We start from the raw sequence: 15,461 nt of genomic DNA on the forward strand, positions 1-15,461 counted from the left end.
AAATAAATTGTTTGTACAAACAAAAACCTAGTCTCAAATACCAAGAAGCATAAAAACATATACCTACTTAAATATGACCATTTAGATTTATCTTGATTGCATCATGTGATAGGAATTTTAGTGTCCTTTCTATGTCTTAAACCATCCTCCATCTAGAAATGATTGTTATGGGTTTACTAGGACTTTTCCAGGACCCTATCAGTTATTTTACAAATAATCACTGTTATTATCTAAAATATGTGCTAAAGGAGTACCTGAGATTTCTGTTTATGACCTAGACCATGTTGTACTCATCTTGTTCCAACACAGAAAAAAAAATCTGAGCCTGACACCTGAAATAAACTGTTTTCTTCATTTCGCCCAGCATTCTGTATATTTCCAATGCAGGTAAAGAACATTTAACATCCTAATATACACTGGGAATAAAAAGCAATTTTAAGGAACCAAAAATGCCATATACACCTTTTATGAGTTACCTTATCCATAGTTGTCATCTTTGTCATCAGAGCAGAAAGCTGTTCTGATTTTAATAAAATTTATGTGAATGGCATTATAATAATTCACAGGTGGTTTCAGATTTTGGTGTTCTTGCAGAAAATGGAGGTTTAATTTTGAATGTTTAACAGGGAAATTAATGAAGATATATGATTTAATTTAGATATACCTGAAAATGGCTGCTAACTATTAGATACCTTCCAAGGGTGCATTTCTTCAAAGTTGCTCCATCATGGAAAATAAAGACATCACTTTACAATTGTGACGGTCTGACAAATCATAGTTAATGTCTCAAACATTCGTTAAAGAACTTTGGTGGAGAAAACGGCCTCTGTAAAAATGCTGGAGTTTTGTGAACAGGACAATGTGGTCAGAGGAGAGGGCTCCACGGAGGGTGAGACCGCACTTCTCCAAAGCCGCAATTCCTTATCTTAAGTGACCAGGAGAAGGAGCACAGCATATGTGCCTGGAGGAGGAGGCCCCACAGAAGATGGGACTGTGCTTCTATCTTAAGTGGTCATGCCAGCAGGAAAAGAGAGGCAACTCCACAATGAACCCCGCCGCCCCAAAGCTCACCGACCGATTCCAGAGAACCCCGGGAATGGGAACTGCGCATGTCGAGACCATCGACCAACACACTATAAAAGAATTGAGAACGAGTTCTCAGCATGTGCCCTCTGGACCTGGATCTCTATGTTAGCTGGACCAACACTGGATCCAGGACTGGTGAAACCCTTCTCTTCTCTCTTTCTTTCTTACTTTCTTTCTTTTTCTTCTCTCATTCTCTCTCTCCCTCTTTTCCTTCTCTCTTTTCCACAGTCCCTACACCTCATCCTTTTAAACATAAACCATTGACCAAGTCTGAGACTAGGAGTGGATCTAGCTGCCCCTGAGCTCCTCTTTGAGGAGGCGAGAAAGCAAGGGGGTCTGCTCTGAACCTCGTGACTCAACGGGAGGGCTCTCCTTCTGATACGTTTCATGTTCCTTTTTCCATTTCTTTTCTACACCTTCCTTCTCTTCTCAAACAGCGGCTTAACGACATGTTGCAAGGTTCATATTGATAAGTTCATGTGTACTTGGGCAAGGTTAGCTAGGCTGAATAAATGTGAATTGTTCTTTGAACTCCCCCGGTGTTGTTTCACCTTAGTTCTGACAAAGGAAATCTACGAACCTGAGTCGCTCCAACTTTGGGACGCGACAACAATATGTTTCCATTATCTATATTATCAATTATTTACCATGGGCTTTGGCTGTTTAAAAATAAGAACAAAATCATTGAACTACTGTTGCTAAAGATAATGTTGCTTCAAATTAAAGGAATAGTTTTTCTTTATGTTGTCATTTTCAGAGTGTAACAAACAACTGATTTATTTTAATATGCATTCATAAAGTATGGCTGTAATTTTGTAAATGTTATTTCTCTGTCTTATACCAATATTATATCTGTGTTACTTCCCACACAAGAGGGCATCCATACGGAAAAAAAAAAACAAAAAAAAAAAACCAAAAAAAAAAAAACCAAAAAAAAAAACCAAAAAAAACCACCACAAACCCCCAACTGTCTTATTTTGCTTATTTTTATAGCTGATTTATTGTTTCTAGGGATTTAATCAAAGTTTCCCCTCAGAAGCCTAATTTTTGAAACCAATTTACATCTTACTAGCTATTCTAAAATACAATTAATCAGCAGAAGACCCATTTTTATGTTTAATTTTTTAGCTGAGAAGGGGATTTTGTAAGGGGAAATTCATCCAGTACCAAAAGGTTTGCAAAAGTTTTGCACTCATTATTTATGCCCTCTGTTCAGGCTATAAGTGAAACTCTCAGTACTGCTTGCTCAGGAGACTTTAACCCAATTAAAAAGCCCTTGATAAAATAGGCTACTGCATTTCAGGCTCAGTTAGCCTCAGGAGAAAACATCAGGGGTAGGGGCATGACAACATGGTCAATTAACATGACTTCAGATATGTTAGCCCAGCTTTGCAATGACATTAACTAAAATCAAGTGGACTAACACAATTGAACAGAAGAGCATCTTTTTCCATCCAAATGTATAACGAAGACTAAGAAAGATCACCCAAGGCCTGGCAGATCTTTTCAGGGAAGACACAGTAAAAGTTCCACCTGGAGTACCGTTGCCTCCTTAGGTATAGCCGTGCGTTCAAGTCAAACCTGAAAACAGTCCCAAATGTTGCACTAATCCTTTGTGTCTTCTGTTTCTCTTGCATAGCTGCTTACCATTCAAATGACTTACAGGTGCAGTGAAATATAATCCCTGCCCTGATCTCCTCTGTGATCTATCTACACTGCATACTCAACAGGCTAGCACTGGTATAGAAACCATACAGCTCTGTTAGTGTTGCCTGCCACCTGTTATAATGACCCCTTCCAGGAAGGGCTTATTTGGAGGGGGTTTTGCCAAAGTCTTCTTTTTGTTTAAACTATTTTAATCCTTCTCTGGTTTTTAGTCCCTCAAAATAAATGTAGAAGATATTTATGTGCCTCTCAGGCTTCATCTTCTATACCAAACAGGCCAGCCTCTAGTAATCTGCAGTAAGGTAGACTTCTGATTCATTTGCCCACGCAAATAGCCTTCTCTGTACATTTTCCAGTACAATTTTACCTTTCATGAACACAAAAATTTAAATGGTATTCTCTGATTTAGAGATTCTGATTCTTCCATGAGGTTTTCTGCCTTCAATGACTTCACTAACTAGTATTCTTAACTGCTCAAAGTTCAACCTATAGAAGTTAACACTTCTCAAGTTTATTCAGTTTTCCTCTGCATTCACAAACTGACACATCTTCAAAGATCGTTTCAATATATTATCCCTTTTTCTGCTTTCCTTCATGTCTTTAATTTTTTATTTCTTTAAAATATTACCCAAATCTTTTATACAACATACTACTGAGATCACATCACCAAGTCAGTAGTTTTTTCCACAACTATGGTGCTACGTGTGGTAAAATATTTGTAATTCTCCGGTTGATTTTTATGGAATTATTTAATGCTTGCAGCTGACATTTTTCTTTTGTACAATACACATCTACTCCATTTTGGAGAGGATATTCCTGAATTCAGTCTTTTCCTATAGCTTTTTTTTCCTCATTTAAGCTATTGATACAAGACATTTTTTGCATCTTTGACCTGCAGGTGCTAAGGGTCCTCTAAGATTTTTCTGTCCAGATTGCTTCCAGTCTTCAATGTTCTCCTTTAAAATTATAGATCATAAACCTGCTTTTGTTTATCTTTCTATTATTATTGAGTCATCTTCTTTGACTGACTCTCATGAAAGATCTTTATTACTTATCAAAAGGAAATAGCATGCCCTTTTGTTGTTTTTATGATTACTCAGCTAAGGAATCTGTTAGTATAACATGCAAAAAAATACAGGTCCTACTATCTTTAGCAGTACTTATTCTCCGGTCTATAACTGGGAAGCTAAAGGTGCCTAATATTCCCATTGAAGGCTCTGCCTTCAGTCTAATCTGACCCCACAGAAACCTTGAATGTCATTGTCTCCCCCCCACCTTTTGTATTGTTTGTCCTCTAGAGATTTTGGCAAGCACGTTTTTAATAGGACTTTTATGTTACTTTTTTGAGTTGAACTGTAGATATAACAACTGCTGTTAGGAGTTTGGAGTGTCCATTGTAGGGTCTTTCATCTTCACTAATCTAATGTACACTTCCAGCTTTCTGATAAAGACTGAGATTAACATGCAAAATAAAAATGCCATCACTCACTTTGAAAGTTTCTTTGACCACAAGCAGACATTCTGCAAATAATTCATTGAAATGCAAAAGCAAGAGTGGAATATTCTTTTTAAATGTATTGACAGACCAAAGATACAAAACTGATTTAATATACCTTGAATGGAAAAGCCTCATTCATTGTATAGATATTAAAGAATAAACCATAGCAAATTTTAGATATGAGAACAAAGACACACACAAGAACTGCATTGAGCTGTGGTTTGTACAGTGTGATATTGACAACATTAAAAACAAAGTTGTCTAATGTAACAGATAACTAGAACAATGCAGATGGAAAGAGAGAAAAATGCGAGTACTTTTACAGCATTAAGTAAATTCTATAATTTGTACAGGATGTTAACACTCAGAACCCTTGCAGTGCTTCATATAGTCAGATGCTTAATCAAGCTAGTAAATGGAAAAACAACTGTAGCCACACAGTGCATGTGAGGAAACACCTTTCTCCCAGCTAAACTTCAGAACCTCTGGACTGACATGTAGCACTTTCACTGGCGTCAGCTTCTTTACATACTGACAGGAAATGAACCTTCTAGCCAGGCACATAAAACAAAGCAAAACTTCTACATGATTTGTAACTACCAAGCTCTCTGTGTGTGTGTGTGTGTGGCAAGCTATGAAACTATTAAACTTTTTCACCCCTATCCTTTCAATTTTTTCTTCTCCCTGCCTTGTTGTTTATTGCATTCACTGGGACCCATTTTAGATTTGATTCTGACCTCTTCAAGGCAAAGGTTGTTTTCTCTGTGTATTTTGTATAGAGTGAAAATTGTTTTGGACATCAAGTAATTTGTTTCAAATAATATTTGAAGGAACTATGAATTGATTTGGATAATCAGTGTTAGCTTGTCTGTTAGTGAACCAGAAAGGAATAACTACATTTGCTGAATAATCATTTTAAATTAGAATCTGAAAAGATTTGAAAAGGAATGACCAGCTCAAATAGTTTGCAATTTTTCTCAAAATTCTGCCGGAGGAGCCTCGTAGAGGAACTGTGGCAAATGGTGCCTTTTGCATCTAAGAGAGTTTTTCCATCATGGAGACTGTAGGACTTCACAGACCTGTAATGGCTGTCAGCCATTCAGGTATGGATTTCACTTCTTTCCTATGACTCAGAATAATTTATAAAGATCCCTTTGCTGTTTCTGGATGGTAATCATAGCTGTCAGCTATGCTACTGTTTGTAATTTCATGGTTTTCATAATAATAGGAAGCAAAAAAACAAAGAACTCTCCATTCTCACCATTCTAAACTTCTCCCTCAACTCTCTTTTTACTGGAAAAAAAAAAAAAAAATTAAGACAAATATTTATTTTAGCAGTATTTGACCTTTCAGCACATTGCATTCAATGTGAGTGTGAACCTCGGTCAAATAATATAAAAAAATATATTTTCTACAGGTTTCTGTACAATAATGTCATGACTGCACAAAAATTCAGCTTACTGTCACAGCAGGAACTGGGCTTGTTCAGCCTGGAGAAGAGATAGCTTCAGGGGGAACCTGAATGCCAGAACCTACAAGGAGGGTATCAAAAAGGGATCTTCCTGGAGGTACATGGTGGAAGAATGACATAGACATAAGTTGGAATAACAGAGGTTCAGCCTGGCTGTAAGGAAAATAAAATTCACCATCAGGGCAGCTCAACAATGGAACAATTTGCCCAGAGAGGTTGGGCATTCTCTGTCCTTGGAGATTTTCAAGAACTGAGTGGATAAAGCCCTGAGTATCCTGGGCTGAGCTCATAGTTAACCATGAGCAGAAGGCTTCTTCCATCCTGAATTTTTCAATGATCCTTTAATCCTGTATCTAACAGAAATAGGGGATCTGATATTGAACTATTTGTGTGGTTGTGTTGCACTTGTAATTGTATGTAGATACATTGAACACAATATTCCTCTTTTTATCCATGGAGAAACATCACTGATAGTATATGGGCAAAAGAAGAAAGTTCTTATTCAGCTGATTTAATGGTTTGCACACTATCTAATACATTACGGGACCAGGGCCTGGGGAGTTTAAGTGCTTAAGTAGCAGAGATCATGAATAATTATATTAAGCATACCACACCAAGTATTTAAGCATTTTGACTTGCAGTAAGACAGGACATTTATTCATTGTAAATGCACTACTAATCAAAGAGATTTTCACCATGTATTTACACATTTTTCCTTATGCTTTTATATACATACACATACAACAACACACAGCATATGACAAAGGCATAAAATAATTGAAGCAACCACTTCATAACCTACAAAATAGTGACTTACTAAGATGCACTCACAGTAATGTAAACATAAACACACAGCTAGAAGTACTTATAAATATATAATTCAACCTGTCAGTGACTTCACTGGAGAGATTTAGCATAAACAGCATCTGCAAAAGATGTCAATACTGTTGAAAGATATTTCATAAACCTGGTTATCACTTCTTGGCAGGCTGAAGAGGAAAACCTCTTCACCATATTCTTCATACGCACTTACACAAGTAGCCAAATTTTTAGTGAAGAAAAATTATCACCCCTTCTCTGTGAGTGTGTGTGAATAATTTCTATAGGTATCTATGGGTACAGATGAAGAAATAATAACTGGAAAACAGCAGGCTGAAGAGATTAAAAGGGCATGCTGAGACACAGCATGTGACAGTCTCACAAGAACCGGTATGTTCCATGGACCAGAGGTCCTGTTGAACCTGTAAGAAATTATGAACTGAAAATGCCAAGAGTTGGCCAAACCTGTGCAAGGCCACCAGCACACGCTGGGATCAATAAGGGCTGTGTATCTGTCATGGTGTAACCCCAGCCAGCAACTAAGCACCATGCAGCCGCTCACTCACTCCCCCCGCAGTGGGATGGGGAAGAAAATCGGGAAAAAGAAGCAAAACTCATGGGTTGAGATAAGAATGGCCCAACAGAACAGAAAAGAAGAAAGCAACAACGACAACACTAATAAAATGACAACAGTAGCAATAAAAGGATTGGAATGTACAAATGATGCGCAGGGCAATAGCTCCCCACCCGCCGACTGACACCCAGCTAGACCCCGAGCGGTGATTCCCCGCCCCCACTTCCCAGTTCCTATACTAGATGGGACGTCCCATGGTATGGAATACACCGTTGGCCAGTTTGGGTCAGGTGCCCTGGCTGTGTCCTGTGCCAACTTCTTGTGCCCCTCCAGCTTTCTCGCTGGCTGGGCATGAGAAGCTGAAAAATCCTTGACTTTTGTCTAAACATTACTTAGCAACAACTGAAAACATCAGTGTGTTATCAACATTCTTCACATACTGAACTCAAAACATAGCACCGTACTAGCTACTAGGAAGACAGTTAACTCTATCCCAGCTGAAACTAGGACAGTATTTTGAACCACATCCAGAAAGATTGTGACTGCAAAGACTACAGGACTCTGCACATACCTCATAAAAGAAAGGACCTTGAGGCACTTTCCAAACACCTACCTATAAGCCACTGGTCTAACTTATTTCAAACTTTTTAAATAGCTGGAGCCTGGGGCTCCAGACTACTGCCTTGCAGAAAATGCAGCAGGAAGCTAAAATTAGAGTACTGGAATGATCTCAAATAAAGGCAGCAATGAAATTTAAATATCTTGAATCCACTGTGACTGGTAATGCCTAAGACAACATTTATGGAAATGTTACTTTTGTTCCAGATTTTCTTCATAGGTTTATTAAGCCTAACCACACCCACAAAGAAGGAAAACCTTTTTCAACATCTTGACATGGAATATGTCATTTTGTCTTGTCCTAGATGTCTCACTTTACTTACTGTTTCCATAAACAGGACATGACCTCTCCTGTCAGTTAGAGACAAGTTATAACTTTTAAGGTCCAAGATAGGCACAAATTTCCATTTTGTTTTACTCTCTGATTTTATATTATTGCTTTGATTTGTAATGTACTGCAATTTCATTTGCAGTCTGTACTATCTTTCTAGGGAGATCAATTAAAGATAACTGGACAAATTCTTGATTATATTCGGAGAGTCAATTTTAATATTACTTACAAGAGGGGATTGTAATCTTATCAAAGGTGTAATCTCTCCAGTTTTGCTTTCGCTTACTGGGAGGTTTGAGTGTTGTAATTCAAACCAATGTGATATGGAATATGAGCAAAGTCCAATTTATCGGTGTTCCACCATACAAGCTAAATAAATAACAGTGCAATGAAGAAAAATCAAAGCTAAAAAAAAAATATTTCCATTCAGCTGCCCAGAAATGCAGTGACATTTCTGATACTATAAGAGGCAGTGAATCTCAAAGCCAATGCAGAGAATGAGAGAGGAATCAAAATAACACAAATTTCAAAGGAAAATACAATATTGTACTGGATTTAGAATGCCTTTACATTGTCTTCATATTCAAAGGGTAGCATAGTAGCCTTGAAAGAGAACAATGAGGTAGCTCGATTCCACTAACTGCTGCCTTCAATGAATGTGGAAATGTCAGGTACTTTCTTTTCATACAGCATGTCGTGAATGGTTAATATCAGTAACCTCCAACACTGGTTATGAGGTGGGTGTGAGACCCTTGCCTTACTGAAAATCAGACCTGATATCAAAATGTATAATTTTAGAGACTTTTGTAAATAAACTGTTGAGATACATAGATTATATTTCTATCACTTTTTCATTTTGCTTACATGTCTTGGGGAACTAAAAATCCAAGGTGTTTGCTATTGAACAGATGTAGGCATTTTAGATCTGCTGAAATGAGTCAAATTGTCCTGCGAGCACTAACGTATTGGGGTTTAAATAGGATTCAGATAATCACTTAGCAACTTTCAAAATGCATTGCTAGTCATTATTTGCATATAGGTCTAGATAAAGAGGGCTGACAGAGGATGGAGTAATTTCTTGTACTTTGGAGGCCTTATCCATACAGGGCTGGTCTCACTGAAGCAAATGGCAGCACCCTGACATGTAAAGGTGCACCACAGCGTAGTACTGTCTGAAATTCAACACAGCTTTTGATTTTTGCTTGTTCTTCACTGAGTTCAAGACCTAGTTCAGCTGGTTTGAAATTAAAAAATAAAATTATGCACAACAATATTTCATTATTTGGGTTTGGAAGATTAGGCAAGGAGTGAAAAAACATAACATTTTGTGTACCTTTAGTTACATTTTTGTAAGAATAAGTGACTTTGACCTTTGTCCTGGGTCCAGCTGGGATGGAGTTAATTTTCACAGGAAGCTGGGAGGGGGCACAGCCAGGACAGCTGACCCGAACTAGCCAAGGGGATATTCTATACCGTGTGACACCATGCTCAGTATATATCTGGGGAGTAGGCTGGGGGGTTGGAGTGGTATCACAGCAGGGCAAGTGGCAAAGCATCAGGTTCCGGGTGGTGAGCAATTTCATTGTGCATCACTCATTTTGTATATTCTTTTATGAGTATTATTGTTCTTATTGTAACTTCTCTCCTTGTGTTGTCCCAGTAAACTCTCCTTATCTCAACCCACAAGGTTCGACCTCCTTTTTTTCTCCTTTCTGATTCTCCTTCTCATCCCACTGGTCGGGGCAGAGAGTGGGGGAGGGGTGAGTGAGCAGCCTCGTAGTGCTTTGCTGCCAGCTGGGCTTAAACCACAACAACTTTGCAGCAAAGAAGGCTAAGTGTCCTGGGCTTCATTAGGAGGACTGTTGCAAGCAGGTCAAGAGATGTGATCCTTCCCCTCTGTTCAGCACTGATGAGGCCACGTCTGGAGTGCTAGGTCCAGTTCTGGGTTCCCCAGTACGAGAGACATATGGGTATGCTGGAGACAGTCCACTGAAGGGCCACGGAGATGATTAAGGGTCTGTAGTATCCTTCATATGATACTGGGACTTCACAGAACTGGGACTGTTGAGCCTGAAGAAGAATCAGGGGGAATCTCATCAAAGTGCATAAATATCTGAATGGAGACTGTAGAGAAGATGGAGGCAGGCTCTTTTCAGTGGTGCCCAGTGACAGAACAAGACACAGAACAGGGCACAAACTGAAACACAGAAGGTTCCATATGAACATCAGGAAACACTTTTACTGGGAGGGTGATGGAGTACTGGCACAGGCTGCCCAGAGAGGTTGTGTATTCTACATCCTTGGAGATATTCAAAAGCCATCTGGACCTGGTCCTGGACAACCTGCCCTAGGTGACTCTGCTTGAGCAGGGTTGAACAAGATGATTTCCACAGGTCCCTTTAACATCAACCATTTGGTGATTCTGATTCTGTGACTTGGGTATCTCACATTCATTTCGGAAAATAATGGAAGTATACAAGGGCTTTCAAGACCAGTTTTGGCAAATATGGGCTTGTGAAACCAGGGGAGTGGGAGGAATGACAAAACAGAGGTCACAAGGAACTGGGATCACAGTTCAGCAGTACCACCTTTTGTGGGCCTGCAATGCCCAAATTCAGCTACATCCCACCTCACATGTGTAACTTGGCCTCTTGGGACTTAATGATGCTACAAGGTCTGCATCTGCTGAGCCCCACTTCCATAAGCTGTGCTGACCTGAAAGCCTAGTATGCGCTGCAGGCCACAGACAGCCTCACACTTATCCCAAAAGACTTCCACAGGGCCACCTAAAGGCATGTTCATCTGTGGCACCATTATTAGAAGGATTTGGGCATCTTTTAGCTGATCAAAGAGGGTCCCAGTTGTCCTAGGCAGATTTGACTAAGCTGCTATGTAGGCATTCAGGATGCATCACATAGAGGTCATGGGAAGAGTGGGAGCAGGGAGTGGAAGGCCTAAGGAGCTGGATTTGATAATACCAAGACAGATAACTTGTCCCACTGTGGATCTCACATGAAATTAGGCTTCTCAATCTCTCTTCCCATTTATGGTACCTCTTTCAGACACAGCTGGTGCCACTTGGCTGTTGTTTTCGCAGATGTTCCAGCTGTTACGGACTTTAATCTGGCCCTACTGCTACAGAGTTTACAGGATAGAAAGCGTTAGGCACTTTATGTGAATTATATATCGTTCACAAACTAGATGCTCCCAGCTTCTGTAATAGTCCATCTTCAAGGCTTCAAGGCTGGAGCTAGTGCTCTGAGCAGCTGATCAGTAGGGAAAGTTGCAGCAGTGCTTTGGTTGCTGCCAGTTGCAAGAGACTATACATATAACTGAATTGGACACCTGGGAGGGTGGGCTGTAGTTATAGCCGTGAAAACAGCAGCAGTGCCAATACAATGAATCTAAGCAACTATCTGTTATTTTGGAAGTTTGAACTATTTTGAAAGCCCTAGCAAATTACTGTCAAGGAGACTTAGGGCTACAACTACAGCTTGTGATGGGAATTTTCACAGAGGTAGTCACCCTTTCAGGTCCTGATGTAGAGTAGTCACATAGTTCAGGTTCACTCCAATAAGTGTATTTACCCTCTTAGAATGGGATGGTTGCTTCGACTAAGAACCCTGCTGAAACTGGTATAGCTGCTGAATGGAAGAAACTTCAATTAGGAAAGAGAGCTAGCTTTTCTGCTCACAGCAGTGCAGGGTATACCTCCCAAAATTCCTGTGTCTCTCAGTGACTTATGAAAACTGGACTTCAGGTTCCCAAGTCATTTTAGAGTGGCATTTCACTTCTCTTTCTCAATTTCTAGAACAAAAATAATGACTATTCTACCAGTAAAGAGTAGATGGCAATGGCAGGGCTTATGTTGCCATGAGACCTTTGTCTTACAAGACTGTAAGTCTCTCACTTCCCCAAGCAACAAAACCAGGAACATCTTATTTAAAGCAACACTGTTGAAAAAAACAATTTTCTCATTAGACAGTGTTGAACATCACTTTTTGATACTTGCATGTGTTCCTCCTGTTTGCAGTAAAACTCTGAGATGATGACCCCCGGTATCAAATTTTAAAGTTGTAGCAGTATTTAATGAAAAAGTAGTCCAAATTTTTCTAACCTACAATAAAAACGGTTTTGCCTACCTGCTTTCCATTTAGAAAATCTGACATATTTTAAATGAGGGTTGAGGTGACACTAAATGCCTCATATTTATTTAGTAATGTTAAACAAAATTTGCCACTCAGCAGGGCAAGCAACAAAACATAAGGCTTACTGACACTTTTTTTCTTCCTAAAATGAGACTTGTAATTCAATTATGTACTCATAGGGGGAGAAAATGGTGCATGTTCCAGCCAGCAGCCCCCATTGTCCACATGTGCATTCTCAGATCAAACAGATCTAATAATTCCTTGTTAAAGTCATAATTTCCCATTAGATGAGCAACTGTGGCTGGTAAAAGGTAATGGTTACAGTGTGTTACACAATTAACACAGTGTGAAATGAACTGAAATATGTTTTCTAAAGATGATTTTCAATGGAAATGCAGTATTTAGACTCTGTGTATCAAAAATACAGATCCAAATGTGGGCTGTGCTGAATGTTTTTACAAAACTGACAGTGTGCTCACTCACAGCAGCACTTCTATTACACATTAAAATTAGTATGTTGTCAAACCCATATCAAACATTCTTTAGGGCTATGAAGGAGAAAACCTGCATTAGAAGAAAATCAGTTGAAGTTGTCTGGATATACATAAATGATGGAAATGTTTTCAGGCTTTATAATGGTTTCTGCCACAAAATGTACTAAAAATCCAGATAATCACAAGGACTGCAATGGATAATAGACAGTAAGTTTAGTGTAAGTAGAATGAATTCAGAAAAGAAAATTACATTGCTCTGAAAAAAAAAAAATAAAAATAGCAAAACCATAAGTGAGCAGTTTACTGTGTTTTCTACATGATATGTGCCAAATTACCCCAGTATAACTCAAGTAGTCAGTGTACCACAATATCCAGCAGTTCACAGATACAGAAGTTGCTTATCAATTCATGCAGCTTCTGTCTGTCAATAAAGAAAGCAGGTCTGGTAGCAGGTATCTGATTTGAAAAAAAAAAAAATAAAAAAAATCCATAAGTCCTTTCATGTAGTAGAGCATTTTTTACTACCTATAGGCTAAATGCAATCCCATGGAATTTAAGGCAATGAGACCATTTACTATCTCACCTGGGTAATGACACATTGCTGGAAGTTGATAGAAGGTGCTCCAGAAGATAATGTTGCAAGTTCTGTTCTTCAAGTGCATAAATCCTTAGCACCAATTTTTTAGGATTTATGGCCAGTCTCCATTGGCAGGCAGTGACTGTTACACACCAGCTCCAAGGCGGAGTCATCAAAGCTAGCTGAAACTCTAGAGCCACTTAGACAGGTCTGTATGTGACTGTGTCCCTTCTAACAAATCTTGCTGGATTTATTGGCATGAGCCAGTCTGAGCATCTCAGAGCACTGGGAAGGTTAATGTACAAGTGTCACACTGTGACCATTTAGACAATTCCTGAAGTACTGTTGTGCTCAACAGAGCAAATATCTAACCTTGAGGTGGCCTTTAGGAGTCTTTAGTGGCAAGAAGCCTTATGTTAGCAAGGTGCAAAGATAATGGTTAAGCATCTTAGAAAAGGATTTCAGAAGACTGCCATATACTGTGGTAGAGAGAATCAGGCTGAATCTGCAATATGGGCAGTAGTGTTCTGCAGGGTCCCTTACTGCAGCAAAACTAAGTTTAGCTTCCAGTCAGGATGAGATCAGGCCATTTAGTAATTAAGTTACACAGAGTGACACACTTAGATGTGTCTTCTTTTTGGGGCAGGAAGACCTGTGAGGTGAATGGGTACAGAAAATAGAAGTGGATACCAAACCAGGCTCAAAATCAAGGGTATATGTACACTATATAATGGAGCACAGTACAGAAATCCCCCCTGTAGCTACTGGAATAGGATGGCGAGTCATATTTTTCTATTTTTCTATGTTGCTCTCATGCTGGATTTCTTTTTTCACAATTATTCTATTGCCTTTTTCTTGAGCGTTGCTTTACTGTATACACCTGTGCTTATCCTTGAGGCTTTCATTTTACAAACCCACAATGTATCAGGTGTTTGATGAGACCAGTTTAGAGCATACTTACGAGATACATATTTTGTCCTAGCAATAGGGTGCAGCAGCACTTAGATAGTTTTGAGATACTAGGCAGTACCTCCATATTTCCTTTTACTTCTCTTCCTCCCTAACCTTCCTTTTTATCATCCATAATACACAACTTCAAGCTCCCATCTCAGTTTAGCTAGTTTTTGGGACAGATGCTCTCTGTGTTTGTGGCTGCACAATGGCTGAGATCATAAATCCTATTATGTAAATATTAAGTAATAAATAGTAAGCAATAAATAAATAACCATATGACGAATGTCAAAAAGCAATTATTCCCATTCCTCTTTTTGCAATGGTCTGAAGGGAGACAGAACCTTTTGTAGAACTGTTTCTGTTGCAGTATCAAGACCACACTCTTTATGTTCCCTAGGAGTGGGATGAAGAGGTGTTTATTTTTGAAGATGAGAAAGACAAGCCATGAAATAATATATCCACTCACTAGACCTTGCTTCACAAAAACAGAGAAAGAACAGACTGATTCGGCTATCTTTTCCATCTCATTGAGAGGATTCAGTAATGTTAGTCTATGAGACAGCTACACCTTTACATAGCCTGAGATGTCTTTGCATTGTGGTAGTATTCACTAAAATCCTGACAGAAAATCCAGTGACACCAGTGTGAATCTTGCCACAGGTTTCAGTGGGCTTGAAGTTAGGCATCACATGAACAGTCAGATATGCATTTGAGACTGCTCCAAAACCAAGTACTTGGAATCATGTCAGTGTTTTTATTTAAGCAAAGAATGACAGGAAATACAGACCAAAACCTGACCCAATGTGAATACTTAGATGACCTGAATACCTCAGAGTGCAAATTTGACCTTGTAACTATGACCTCTGTGAAAATGATGCAATGTGACTTGCCTGAACAGTGAAATGGTAGAACATCATATCTCATTCCATAGTTGAAAATACACACAAAAGAAAATGCCAACTCTTAAATCAGACACATCGTACCCATTTGCAGATGATGCCCAGTCAGGTTACTTCAAATAACTAGCAGACAGACAGAGTTTACAGACAATTCTCTTATAACCAGCAATTTCTTTTCAGTCCACAGACCTTCCAAACTACTCTTCATGATTCAGATTGTCCGTACATGATTTTTTCAATACACTAAGGGCAGTTGGTAGTTCAAACATACAAGGAAAAGATTGTCAATAATGATGCTCTTCAATAACTCTTTTCAGAAACTTCAAA

The 15,461-nt window shown here is 39.0% G+C and overlaps 1 protein-coding gene across 3 annotated transcripts in view; it reads right to left on the bottom strand.

The window, feature by feature from the left end:
• Positions 1-9,819: 9,819 nt before the first annotated feature.
• NXPH1 (neurexophilin 1) overlaps positions 9,820-15,461 on the bottom strand; it is a 164,200-nt gene continuing 158,558 nt past the window's right edge. For 2 of the 3 annotated variants that reach the window (XR_007505898.1, XR_007505900.1), the window contains exons 5-7: positions 13,288-13,566; positions 11,588-11,706; positions 9,820-10,132 (exon numbers count right to left, since the gene is read on the bottom strand). The gene's annotated coding sequence lies outside the window, so the exon portion shown is untranslated. The remainder of the gene's footprint in view (positions 10,133-11,587; positions 11,707-13,287; positions 13,567-15,461) is intronic. The other variant, XR_007505899.1, reaches the window with a different exon arrangement.

This window comes from Accipiter gentilis, chromosome 4 (genome assembly GCF_929443795.1).
Source record: "Accipiter gentilis chromosome 4, bAccGen1.1, whole genome shotgun sequence".
Lineage (NCBI taxonomy): Eukaryota > Metazoa > Chordata > Aves > Accipitriformes > Accipitridae > Astur > Astur gentilis.